Raw genomic sequence first — 13,299 nt, forward strand, 5'->3', positions numbered from 1 at the left:
TTGGATCCCCATGGGCAAGTCAGTTCTCAGCCTCTCTGCGGAAACGGCCTGCACAGTACCTGTTAGTGCTAGCTGTGGGGGTGGGCTTCGGGATGAGATCATAGAGGAAGCCCCATGGAACAGGGTCCTTGCTGGCTATTGCCTATGAAGATGAATAATTGCTTGTATTACAACAGCCCCTACAGGCCTCAGTTGAGATCAGAGCCCCATTGTGCTCTGTGCTGTATGTACACAGAGGTGGAGATAGTCCCAGCCCCAAGGAGCTTTCAGTGCTGGAAGCCCTATACCAAATCTGGGAGGCAGAACAGAAGTACTCACTCTCTCTCTCTCTCTCATAACAACACTGTGGTTTTGCAATATTTGCAGTACTTCACAGGGCTAACTGAGGAGGCCCCAGCCTACAGTTCAGCCATACCGCTGGCGCCCTTGCTGTCCTGCAAGTTCTGTCCAGTGTTGTGATGAACCTGCACATGCAACAGTGGGGCAAATAGGCCCTTCTCTCCAGCCAGGGCTCTGTGCTTCTCAAGGATGTCAGCAAGGGCATAGGTTGCTTGGGAAAGGTTAGAAAAAGACATAAGTCAAATTCTTGCTTTGCCACCACACTTCACAACTTCTCCAGGGAGGGGAGAAATATGATTTGCTGCTCCCCTCCATCCACAGGCAACAGAAACAGGATAAGGAGGTTTTGCTAGAGAAAAAGTTTAGCAGTATGTCAACTTGATGCCTAGTGCTAATGTCAGCACTGTTATATGGGAGACCAGAATTGGATTTCCAGTCCCACGCTCCAGCTTCTTCCTGAGACTGCAGGGCTGGCAAGAGTGCTGAGCCCAAGGGGAATGAGTGCCTCCCACCGCTCAACAGTGCCCCGACAGAGCATACATTCAATTATCCCAGCACATCACAAGATTCCTAAGCTCTTTAATATTTTATTTTATATTCATGTTTTAGCTGGAAGGTGAAATTCTATTGGCTGATGAGAATTCCACACTGGGTGATAATAATGTATTTTCCAATTACATACCCAGCAAAATAGACAGAGGACGAATAGATTCTTAGATATTTGGTTACCATTTATTCAAGACTCAGACAAAGTACACTTACCTGCATACCTGTCCAATGTTTTTGAGTATTCCCTTGGACAGACATGCCTGGTTTGTTAAATAAAATCAGAGATCTCACTCAGTTTAATAACATCAGCAGACACAACATGTTGTGGGTAATAAAAAGATGCTGCCTTGGTAATTCAGTAACACCCTGTTAAAAAGAAAGATCGAATTACTATCCGATGTTTCTCTAACAAAAGCTCAGCATTGTAATGATTATTGTGCTGTCTGATACTCACATGGCTAGGATTTGTAAACTTGTTAAAACTTCCTAAATAAATAGGTAAATAGTAAAATATAATAAATAATAACAAATCTTCTGTTTAAAACAGGGCTCCAGCTGCTCAGAGTGGACTTAAACCATGTGTATCTAGCCAGATAAGGATTCCCTTTGGGTCAGGGAATGCTACAATGGTCTAGTCCAGCCCAGTGGCTCCTATGCCAGCCTCCTTCCTCCCCACCCTCAACCCTAGTGGGAAGCTGTGATTGGGTATACAAACCCTACACTGGGCAACAAGGGGTAAAGGAATTGCTCTGGGTCCAGCCAGCCCTGCTCCACCACATCTGCAGAAAAAACACCAACTGGAGGAGGAGTTAAAAGGCAGGGGAGCAGCTCCCTTGGTGGCAGACCAGGGAAGAGAACAGACCTGCCACCTGCAGCTCCAGGACAGAATTGCTGAGGGAAGACCGAATCTCTCCCTAGGACAACTGCCCCAAGGTAAGGGAAGGCCTGCCCCAGAGACAGCTGGAAAGAGAAACATTCCCCTTCTCCCCCTTGTATGGACTGTGGACTTTGGTAATCCCCTTTATTTTTTGTTTGGAGTACCCCAGCAGCAGAAATCCCTAGGACTGTGCTGGCCCAGGAGGGTGGGCCATACCTCAGGAGGAGGCAGTTGGCACCAGAGAGAGAGATTGAGATACCACACTACATGGAGCCTTGTGGTGAGCAGACACCCTTTGCACTGCCTTAACCCGACTTTGGGACAATTGCAGGGGAGGTGGGGGTGACAGGAAGTGGCCAGGAGAGCAGCCATAAGCAGCCTTGGCTGTCAGATCACTGATGGCCCCTCACAGGGCCCTGGGTTGGAGCCCAGCAGGGGTGCTGGAACAATTTGTATAGTGGGGGTGCTGAGAGCCATTGCACCAAATTGTAAACTGTGTATATAATGGAAACCACTTCAAGCCAGGGGGTGCTGCAGCACCCCCTGCCTCCCTTGTTCCAGCACCTATGGAGCCTGAGGGAGTGGGAGGGCCCCGGATCCCCTGTCAACAACCCCCTGCAAATCACAGGCCTTAGCCCTGACACTACCTGGCCAACCAACCCCTGAGCGAGAACTGCCACAGTAGCTTGTCAGGGCAGCAGAGGGAATATGGGTAGGGTACGTCAAAGGAATCAGTCAACAACCACAATAACAACTAGTCTTTTTATTTATTTTTACCCAGCATACAAAACAACTGTAGCGCCCCTCTCCACCTGGTTACCTCCTTTAATGCCAATCCACTTACAGGTTTTGATGGACAGGTCTGGGTTCTTTTGGATCCCGCCACCCACTCAGCAGGGTGTATCTTCTTTCTTTTTTTCCTATGAAATTATTTGGTGGTGCCTCCACCCCCCTCGCTCCTTCCTGGAAGGGTCACCAGGGCAGTTTGGGCGGAAAATTCTAACTACAGAGTAATCCCCACTTACTTGCCAGATAGCTGGAGACTTCCAAGAAATAACACAAACACATAAAAATATATTCAACACAATAATTATATAAAACATAACAGGGTGAAACACTATTTTTAGGGTCACCGGTGCCCACACTGAAAATACCCGTGACTTGATGTAGCAAATGTAAAATTAGTGTCCCATTGGTACACATACTTGCTGGGGCCCTTAATGACCTATAACAGGGGTCGGCAGCCTTTCAGCAGTGCTGGGCCGAGTCTTCACTTATTCACTCTGATTTAAGGTTTCGCGCGGCAGTCATACATTTTAGCGTTTTTAGAAGGTCTCTTTCTATAAGTCTATAATATATAACTAAACTATTGTTGTATGTAAAGTAAATAAGGTTTTTAAAATGTTTAAGAAGCTTCATTTAAAATTAAATTAAAATGCAGAGCCCCCCGGACCGGCGGCCAGGACCTGGGCAGTGTGAGTGCCACTGAAAATCAGCTCGCGTGCCACCTTTGGCACACGTGCCATCGGTTGCCTGCCCCTGACCTATACCACAAAATTCTTCAGCCCAAAGGACTCACAAGTGGGAGGAGGTGGTAAATCCCTCCACAGGTGTAATATGCAATAGGTTATAAAATCCTCAAATCCTTACTCACTGGCTTGAGGACACAGTTCAGGGAGTAGGGGATCCCCAAAACAAATTCCCTAACTAACTAAAAGATGGTGCACTCACAAACTCCATGAATGATCCTCAGGTTCGAAGATGACGCTGGACTCCTCAGTCACTGCAGGTTGGCTGCTGTCCGCTGGCAGGGATCCTCCTCAGGCAGGAATCGGACTGTGTCAGTCCCAGGATTTCCCTTTACCACAAAGGGGTGCAGGGCTCAAGGTGTAGCTTATACAACTGCACTAACATCCAAACTGTAGCCTCCTAGCCCAGCCTCCAGTCACACACTCAGCAGGCATCTTCCTTGGACTAGCAGAGAGAGCAGAGCTGACCATGTGGTGACTGGTCTCACCTAGGGAGCTGGAGGACGAACCAGTAGCGTAGCTAGGGGGGAGCAGGGGGAGCAGCCACTCCCCCGCTGAGCACATTCCCCAAAAGTGGCGCCTTTTTAATTTTTACACTCGCGCGGGGACAACGTTGCGGGGTGAGACCTTGGAAGCGCCTCTTTTCTCACGGCTGTCAGCTCGCGGCGCAATGAGCACGCCTGTCCCTTTAAACCGGGCGGGAGGGGGCATTCCCATGGTGCCTAGCAGCGGGCGGCTTGGATTTTAAATTCTAGCAGCCAGCGGCAAGAGCGGGACGAGGTCAGCGCAGGGCCAGAGCCACGCGGGGAGCAGGGCAAGCCCCTGCGCTGTTGAGGAGGAGGAGGATGAAAGGCCCAGGGAAGCAGAGCAGTCAACGGGAGCAAAGGGAAACTTTCGCATAGTTGGGACCCTCCTTCCAGAGGGTGCTGGGGTTGCCTCTTGCACTGAGGTTACCTCTCCGGGGGAGGGAACTCCAGTCACTAGGAAAAGGCAGGTGTTAGTAATGGGAGATTCGATCATTAGAAACGTAGATAGCTGTGTTTGTGATGACCGTGAGAACCGTATGGTGACTTGCCTGCCTGGTGCGAAGGTTTCGGATCTCTCGAGGCATCTGGATAGACTTATGTGTAGTGCTGGGGAGGAGCTGGTGGTCGTGGTACATGTAGGTACCAATGACATAGGGAAGGGTAGGAAAGACGTCTTGGAGGCCAAATTTAGGTTGCTAGGGAAGAGACTGAAATCCAGGACCTCTATGGTGGCATTCTCAGAAATGCTCCCAACTCCACGCACAGGGCCAGGTAGGCAGGCAGAGCTTCAGAGTCTCAATGCATGGATGAGACGATGGTGTAGAGAGGAGGGGTTTAGATTCATTAGGAATTGGGGAAACTTTTGGAATGGGCAGGAGCGGCGCCAGGGTTTCTGGTGCCCTAGGCAGAATTTGGGGGGCGGCATTTTGTGCGCTCACCACAGGGCGCGTGGGAGCTTCCGGTTCCATTCCCATCGTGCCGCCGAAGAAGGACCCTCCGCCGAAATGCCGCAGGCGACAGCGGCAGTCATTGAGCTGCTCAATTGCCTGCTGCTGTTTTCCGTGGCACGTCGGCAGAAGGTCCTTCTTCGGCGGCGCAACAGGAGTGGAACCGGAAGCTCCTGTGCGCCCCGTGGGGAGCGCACAAAATGCTGCCCCCTGAATTCTGGTGCCCTAGGCAACTGCCTAGGGTCGCCTAATGGAAGCGCCGGCCCTGGGGATGGGGGGAGCCTATACAGGAAGGATGGGCTCCACCTAAATCAAAGTGGAACCAGACTGCTGGCACTTAACATTAAAAAGGTTGCAGAGCAGTTTTTAAACTAGGAGATGGGGGAAAGCCGACTGCTGCAGAGGAGCATGTTGACTGGACAGAGACTTCTCTAACAGGAGAGTCTATTGATAGAGATTCTCTAGGTTATAGTCAGGAGCAGAGGATGGAAGAGGATAATGTAAGGGCCAGATCAGACAAGAAACATTCACATAAAGAATCGGACACATCAGAAAAGGGCAGACAAATAAACAGTGACATGTTTTTAAAGTGCTTGTACATAAATGCTAGAAGTCTAATTAATATGATGGATGAACTATAGTGCCTTGTGATAAAGGAGGATATTGATATAATAGGCATCACAGAAACCTGGTAGACTGAGGACAATCAATGGGACACAATCATTCCGGAGTACAAAATATATCGGAAGGACAGAACAGGTCATGCAGTGGGGGGAAGTGGCACTATATGTGAAAGAAAATGTAGAAGCAAATGAAGCAAAAATCTTAAGTGAATCCATATGTTCCAAATGTCTATGGATAGTAATTTCATGCTCTAATAAGAATATAACATTAAGGATCTATTATCGACCACCTGTTGAGGACAGTGATAGTGATGACAAAATGTTACGGGAAATTAGAGAGGCTATCAAAATTAAGAACTCAATAATAGTGGGGGATTTCAACTATCCCCATATTGACTGGGAACATGTCACCTCAGGATGAAATGCAGACACAAAATTTCTTCATACTTTAAATGATTGCTTCTTGGAGCAGCCGGTACAGGAACCCACAAGGGGAGAGGCAACTCTAGATTTAGTCCTGAGTGGAGCACAGAAGCTGGTCCAAGAGGTAACTATAACAGGACCATTTGGAAATAGTGACCATAATATAATAACATTTAACATCCCTGTGGTGGGAAGAACATCTCAACAGCCCAACACTGTGGCATTTAATTTCAAAAAGGGAAACTATGCAAAAATGAGGAGGTTAGTTAAACACAAATTAAAAGGTACAGTGACTAAAGTGAAATCCCTGCAAGCTGCATGGGTGCTTTTTAAAGACACCATAATAGAGGCCCAATTTAAATGTATACCCCAAATTAAGAAACACAGTAAAAGAACTAAAAAAGAGCCACTGTGGCTTAACAAGCATGTAAAAGAAGCAGTGAAAGATAAAAAGACTTCCTTTAAAAAGTGGAAGTCAAATCCTCGTGAGGTAAATAGAAAGGAGCATAAACACTGCCAAATTAAGTGTAAAAATGTAAGAAAAGCCAAAGAGGAGTTTGAAGAATGGCTAGCCAAAAACTCAAAAGGTAATAACAAAATGTTTTTTAAGTACATCAGAATCAGGAAGCCTGTTAAACAACCAGTGGGGTCCCTGGATGATCGAGATAGAAAAGGAGTGCTTAAAGACGATAAAGCTATTGAGGCGAAACTAAATGGATTCTTTGCTTCAGTCTTCATGGCTGAGGATGTTAGGGAGATTCCCAAACCTGAGCCAGCTTTTGTAGGTGACAAATCTGAGGAACTGCCACAGATTGAAGTGTCGCTAGAGGAGGTTTTGGAATTAATTGATAAACTTAACATTAACAAGTCACCGGGACCGGATGGCATTCACCCAAGAGTTCTGAAAGAACTCAAACGTGAAGTTGCAGAACTATTAACTAGGGTTTGTAACCTGTCCTTTAAATCGGCATCTGTACACAGTGACTGGAAGATAGCTAATGTAACACCAATATTTAAAAAGGGCTCTAGAGGTGATCCCGGCAATTACAGACCGGTAAGTCTAACGTCGGTACCAGGCAAATTAGTCGAAACAATAGTAAAGAATAAAATTGTCAGACACATAGAAGAACATAAATTGTTGGGCAAAAGTCAACATGGTTTCTGTAAAGGGAAATCGTGTCTTACTAATCTATTGGAGTTCTTTGAAGGGGTCAACAAACATGTGGACAAGGGGGATCCAGTGGACATAGTGTACTTAGATTTCCAGAAAGCCTTTGACAAAGTCCCTCACCAAAGGCTCTTATGTAAATTAAGTTGTCATGGGATAAAAGGGAAGGTCCTTTCATGGACTGAAAAATGGTTAAAAGACAGGGAACAAAGGGTAGGAATTAATGGTAAATTCTCAGAATGGAGAGGGGTAACTAGTGGTGTTCCCCAAGGGTCAGTCCTAGGACCAACCCTATTCAACTTATTCATAAATGATCTGGAGAAAGGGGTAAAAAGTGAGGTGGCAAAGTTTGCAGATGACACTAAACTGCTCAAGATAGTTAAGACCAAAGCAGACTGTGAAGAACTTCAAAAAGATCTCACAAAGCTAAGTGATTGGGCAACAAAATGGCAAATGAAATTTAATCTGGATAAATGTAAAGTAATGCACATTGGAAAAAATAACCCCAACTATACATACAATATGATGGGGGCTAATTTAGCTACAACAAATCAGGAAAAAGATCTTGGAGTCATCGTGGATAGTTCTCTGAAGATGTTCAAGCAGTGTGCAGAGGCGGTCAAAACAGGATGTTAGGAATCATTAAAAAGGGGATAGAGAATAAGAAGGAAAATATATTATTGCCCTTATATAAATCGATGGTACGCCCACATCTTGAATAGTGCATACAGATGTGGTCTCCTCATCTCAAAAAAGATATACTGGCACTAGAAAAGGTTCAGAGAAGTGCAACTAAAATGGTTAGGGGTTTGGAAGGGGTCTCATATGAGGAGAGATTAAAGAGGCTAGGACTTTTCAGCTTGGAAAAGAGACTAAGGGGGGATGTGATAGAGGTATATAAAATCATGAGTGATGTGGAGAAAGTAGATAAGGAAAAGTTATTTACTTATTCCCATAATAGAAGAACTAGGAGTCACCAAATGAAATTAATAGGCAGCCGGTTTAAAACAAATAAAAGGAAGTTCTTCTTCACACAGCGCACAGTCAACTTGTGGAACTCCTTACCTGAGGAGGTTGTGAAGCCTAGGACTATAACAGCGTTTAAAAGAGAACTGGATAAATTTATGGAGGTTAAGTCCATTAATGGCTATTAGCCAGGATGGGGTAAGGAATTGTGTCCCTAGCCTCTGTTTGTCAGAGGGTGGAGATGGATGGCAGAAGAGTGATCACTTGATCATTACCTGTTAGGTTCACTCCCTCTGGGGCACCGTCAGTAGACAGGATACTCGGCTAGATGGACCTTTGGTCTGACCCAGTATGGCCATTCTTCTGTTCTTATATGTTCATATGTAAGGCCTGCAGGAGGGGGCGGGGGCGGATCTGCTCCGTCTGCAGTGCTATAAGTACCTGTATTGAGTCCGCTTGGCACTCCATAATGCTTATGAGCCGCTCCGTGCTTTGGCGCTGGCAATCTGCATTCTGCTGGCAGAGCCTCCTTTCAGTCTCTCGCCACTCCTGTACTTTTTGATTTTCAGTAAGGTCCTCTCTGGTTCTTTGCAGACGCTTCCTGATTCTTTGCAGTCTTTCGGCCGTTGATAACAAGGACAGCTGGGATCTCAGGGTTGCATCTGTAAAGCCAAAATGCAACACTTAACAGAGGCAGCATTGTTCACACTCAACAGAGCAATTATTCAGCCGTACTTAAAGATAAGTACAGTGTACACAATAGCAGAAAGTACCAGTTCCAAAACGAGCACACATAACCCACCGAAATGGTGAATAAGCACAGGGCCAAGGGGAACTGATTGTTTCAGGGCCATAGTGTCCTCTGGGGTTGGTTCTGTGCCTTGGGGAGAGCCAACAGTGGCAGGGGGCCCCTATACTGAACACTGTCCCCACATTTTCCACAGGATGAGTTCGTCCTGGAAGATATCTCACTGCTGAGGGTGACCTGGGAAGCAAGGGAGGGTCTTCTACTACAATGCAGCTTCCGCCCTGGCCCTTATGCCACTTGCCTCTGTTCAGCAATGGTTCCCCCGCTCCTCATGGCACAGTGGCATGGACATGTTAGCCTTACTGAGACAAGGAGTACAGTAGCTCTGCCAAGGAGCCTGTGCAAGTGGATTGCCCAGCTTCTGCATGAGACCTTCGATGAGATCACTGAGGCTGATTACCATGATGTGAGAGAGCACATCAGTGCCCTATTTCGCATCTAGGCATGCACACAGCCCTAACCCTTCTGGCCCCAAGAGCCCACATCAGACAACTACCTTCCCAAAATAAAAGCCACTTTCCAGGCACCTCCTCTGCAGTTTGTTCTTCTCCAAGCACTGTCTGCTGCGACTGGCTCCCTTCCTCCTGGCTTGAACACAGTTCCTGGCTGCATGCATCTAGGGATGCCCAGCCGTCGTCTGGCTCTGGGCCCCCCTCCTCCTCAGCACCCTCGCTCCCGCTTTCCTCCTCCTGCCTTGTTGAACTCTGTGCTGCTATGACCTCTGAAGTATCCATGGTGCTCTTTGGAGTGGAGGTGAGGTCATCCCCAAGTATCGTGTCCAGCTCTTTGTAGAAACGGCAGGTCGCAGGGGCAGCACCGGAGCGGCAGTTTGCCTCACAGGGTTTGTGGTAGGCATTCCGCAGCTCCTTCACTTTAACCCTGTACTGCAGTGCATCCCAGTCATGGCCCCTTTCCATCATGGCCATTGATATCTGCCCATAGGTATTGTAATTCCTATGGCTGGAGCACAGCTGGGACTGGACAACTTCCTCCCCGCAAACACTGATGAGGTCCAGCACCTCACCATTGCTCCATACTGGGGATCGCCTGGTGCGTGGAGGCATGGTCACCTGGAAAGATTTGCTGAGAGCACTCCACGCCTTGCTGAGCAAACAGGAAGGGGAATTTCAAAATTCCCAGAGAATTTAAAGGGTGGGTCTGGCAGTTGGTCACTTGAGGGCAAGGCAGCAGAGTTCAAAGTGATGACCAGAGTGGCTAGAACTGGCATTGTGGGACACTTCTGGAGGCCGATCAGAGTGCATTAATAAACCAGGGCATCCACACTGGCACTGCAGCACGCCAGCCAGGGCACAGCTAGCTTTATGCTTCTCGTGGAGCTGGATTACCAGGCGCGCTCCAGCCGTGGAGTCTGGGTGCTCTCCATGCCTTGCCAGTGTGGACATCTCAGGAGTTAGGGTGCCTGGGGCTGATTTAACGCACTCTAACTTGCAAGTGTAGACAAGGCCTCAAACTGGGATGTGTGCCCCCCTGCAAGGATGTAGACCAATTGCCTGGGTTGCTTATATAAACTGATGATTACTCAATTAGCCTCGGGTGTTAAAATACTTAACACCTAGTTTACTTTCTGGGTGCTCAGCAAGAAGAGAGGTTGTAGATTTTTCCTGAGTAACCATGATTTCCAATTTACAAATAAAGTTGAAAACTTTAGACCAGACTGAGGGAAAGAGGGGCTCAGAAGCCACAAGCCACCACAAAAGGAAGTTGACTTGATTGCTGAGCTTCCTGGACAGCCGGGCTGTCCAGGAATCTGGGAAGGAGATTCAGGCTCTGGTTAGTTGAAGTTTAAAGTGTAAATGAGCCTCTTCAAAAGCGGTGGAGGGAGGGATGGTCGGACAAGCTTCTCAGGCTAGGATCTGAAAGGCTACATCTACACTACACACCGGTGTCGGCAGCGTGTGGCGTACACATAGCTACACAGTGAAAAGCAAGCTGCATGTGTAGCGACACAAGTCAGTGAAAGATTCTGGCAGGGGGAGGCAGCTGGGAAAACGCCTTGTTGGAGACTTTCCCACTACCTCCCCTCTGCTGGAGTCTTTCCCTTTAGCGAAGAGATAGTAGACTACTAAAATGGCAGTATTGATGGGGAGGCACAGCCTGGGCTAGTAGAGAGCAAGGTAGGGTATATACTCACGTACATACCTACACTCTTCCTGCAAGTCTCTACTCAACTCACCTATGCTTCACCTTGCCAGCTGTACTGGGCTGACAGTGGGACTACGGGAATCTTTTTAGGAGTTTATGGGGTCAGAAACACTGGGTGTTGGTGTTTCCATCGGGTTCTCCTGGAGGGGAAGCCATGGTCTGTATATTAAAATGACACATTTATAATGCTCCACTAGAGGGAGTGAGAAGGTCACTTGTGGCCAGACGGCTAAAAGGACTGAGTCTAGTAAAGGACCTTCAGGGTGTAGAAATAATTAGGGGAAGGATGTGGTGGGCAGGGAGAGTCATGAGGCCATAAATTCCCATCTCATACCCAGTGGAGCTCACCAATGGCGCATTCTCTATATCAGGGGTCTCAAACACGCGGCCTGCGGGGTTATTTTCTGCGGCCCCTCCCCCAGCTGCTAACGCCCTCCCCCAGCATTTACCTAGAGCGGCTCCAGCCCGACGTGCACTGGGGGAAGGGCAGGCTCCCTGCCTGCCTGCCTGCCCCTGCGCCGCTCCGGGAAGCGGATGGAACGTGGGGAAGGGGGGGACACAGGGGTCTGTGTGTTGCTCTTGCTTCAGGCAGCACTCCCAGCAGCTCCCATTGGCCACAGTTCCCCATTCCCAGCCAATGGGAGCTGCTGGGGGCGGTGCCTGAAGCAACAGCAACACACAGACCCCTGTGTCCCTCCTTCCCCAGGTTCCGGACGCTTCCCGGAGCGGAGTGGCGTGGCGCGGCGTGGTGGGCGGGGGCAAGGCAGGCAGGCAGGGAGCCTGCTCTGCCCCCAGTGTACGCCAGGCCAGAGCCCATTCCCCAAACCCCTCCTGCAGCCGAACCCCCTGCCCTGAGCCCCCGCCACACCCCGCACCCCTCTTGCAGCCCCACCCCCTGCCCTAACCCCCCGATGCTCCCCAACCCCCTGACGCACCCTGACCCCCTGCTGCCAGGGGCGGCTCTAGGGATTTTGCCACCCCAAGCACGGCAGGCAGGCTGCCTCCGGCGGTTTGCCTGCGGGAGGTCCACCGAAGCTGCGGGAACAGCGGACCCTCCGCAGGCAAGCTGTCAAAGGCAGCCTGCCTGCTGCCCTCGTGGCGCCGGTAAAGCGCCCCCCGCGGCCTGCTGCCCCCAAGCACGCGCTTGGCGTGCTGGGGCCTGGAGCCACCCCTGCCTGCTGCATCCCTCACTCCTCCTGCACCCCACACCCCAACTCCCTGCCCTGAGCCCCCGCCACACCCCACACCCCTCCTGCACCTCCTGGGGGCAGGGAGGGGGCGGAGTTGGGGTGGGAATTTCGGGGAAGGGGTTGGAATGGGGGCAGGGAAGGGGTGGGAAGAGGCGGGGCAGGGGCAGGGGCAGGGCCTCATGGAAGGAGTGGAGTGGGGGCTGGGCTGAGGGCAGCAGCTGGGGGAGGTGTCAGTAATGCTGCCATTGGGCCAATGTACTAGTCCTCATGTGGCCTTCGTGGTCATTTGAATTTGAGACCTCCACGCTAGATAAACTTCAAACTGATATAAACTCCCCCATTTGACCTGAAATAACACTTTGACCAGACTTCATTGGGTGTCCCTTAGCTTAATATTGTCCTTTAGCTTAAAGAGCCCTTTGGGGTTACATCATCCCTATGCTGCCTTGGTGGAAACTTACAGCAGCAGCACATCAAGAACAGAGGAGTTAGATAAAGTTGTTATGAGAAAGTTGAGAGCTAGCCAGAGGGAGGCAGACGCCAGGTGGCCTAGCTGGGATTAGTTTCAAGGTGATAAACAAGTCCATAATCAGATGAGTTGCATGGGAAATGGGAAATCAGTAAGCAAAGGGCCATGCGTGTGAAAAGCGTGTGTATCGGACAAAGAACCAATCAGCAGCAATGTGATGTTGGTGTGTCTGACGTTTGCTAATATGGAGAAGCCTATATAATATGATGCATTGTACATAATAAACGATTCTGCTTGCAATCATATTGGTTGTTGTGCTTTATCCGGCCCGCTTGTAATGCAACAAATGGTGACCCCGACGTGATGCGATTCGAATAAGTCGGATCGTTCGTCGAGAGTGGAAAAGCGGGGATTGCAGCCGGCAGGAGGTACCATGGAATAGCGGCTCCTGGGCGTCCGAGAGAGGCGCGTTTGAGCTCACAGGTGTTTGAGCTCACAGGAAAACGGCTGGCTAAGTTATGAGTACCGCTGTATCAGCTGAAGAAAAGATAACACAGAAGCTTTTATTGCACATCATGAACCGACAGGGGGAAAAGATTTCCCCTGCTGCACTGACTCACTTATTAAGGAAAGAGGGGGAGCTGGGGAGGCTCCTCCTAACCGCCCTTCGGGCACAGGACGAGGAGGTGCTCCGCTGGAAGCGAGCCCTGGACGGGAAGAC

Source organism: Mauremys mutica, chromosome 9 (genome assembly GCF_020497125.1).
Source record: "Mauremys mutica isolate MM-2020 ecotype Southern chromosome 9, ASM2049712v1, whole genome shotgun sequence".
Lineage (NCBI taxonomy): Eukaryota > Metazoa > Chordata > Testudines > Geoemydidae > Mauremys > Mauremys mutica.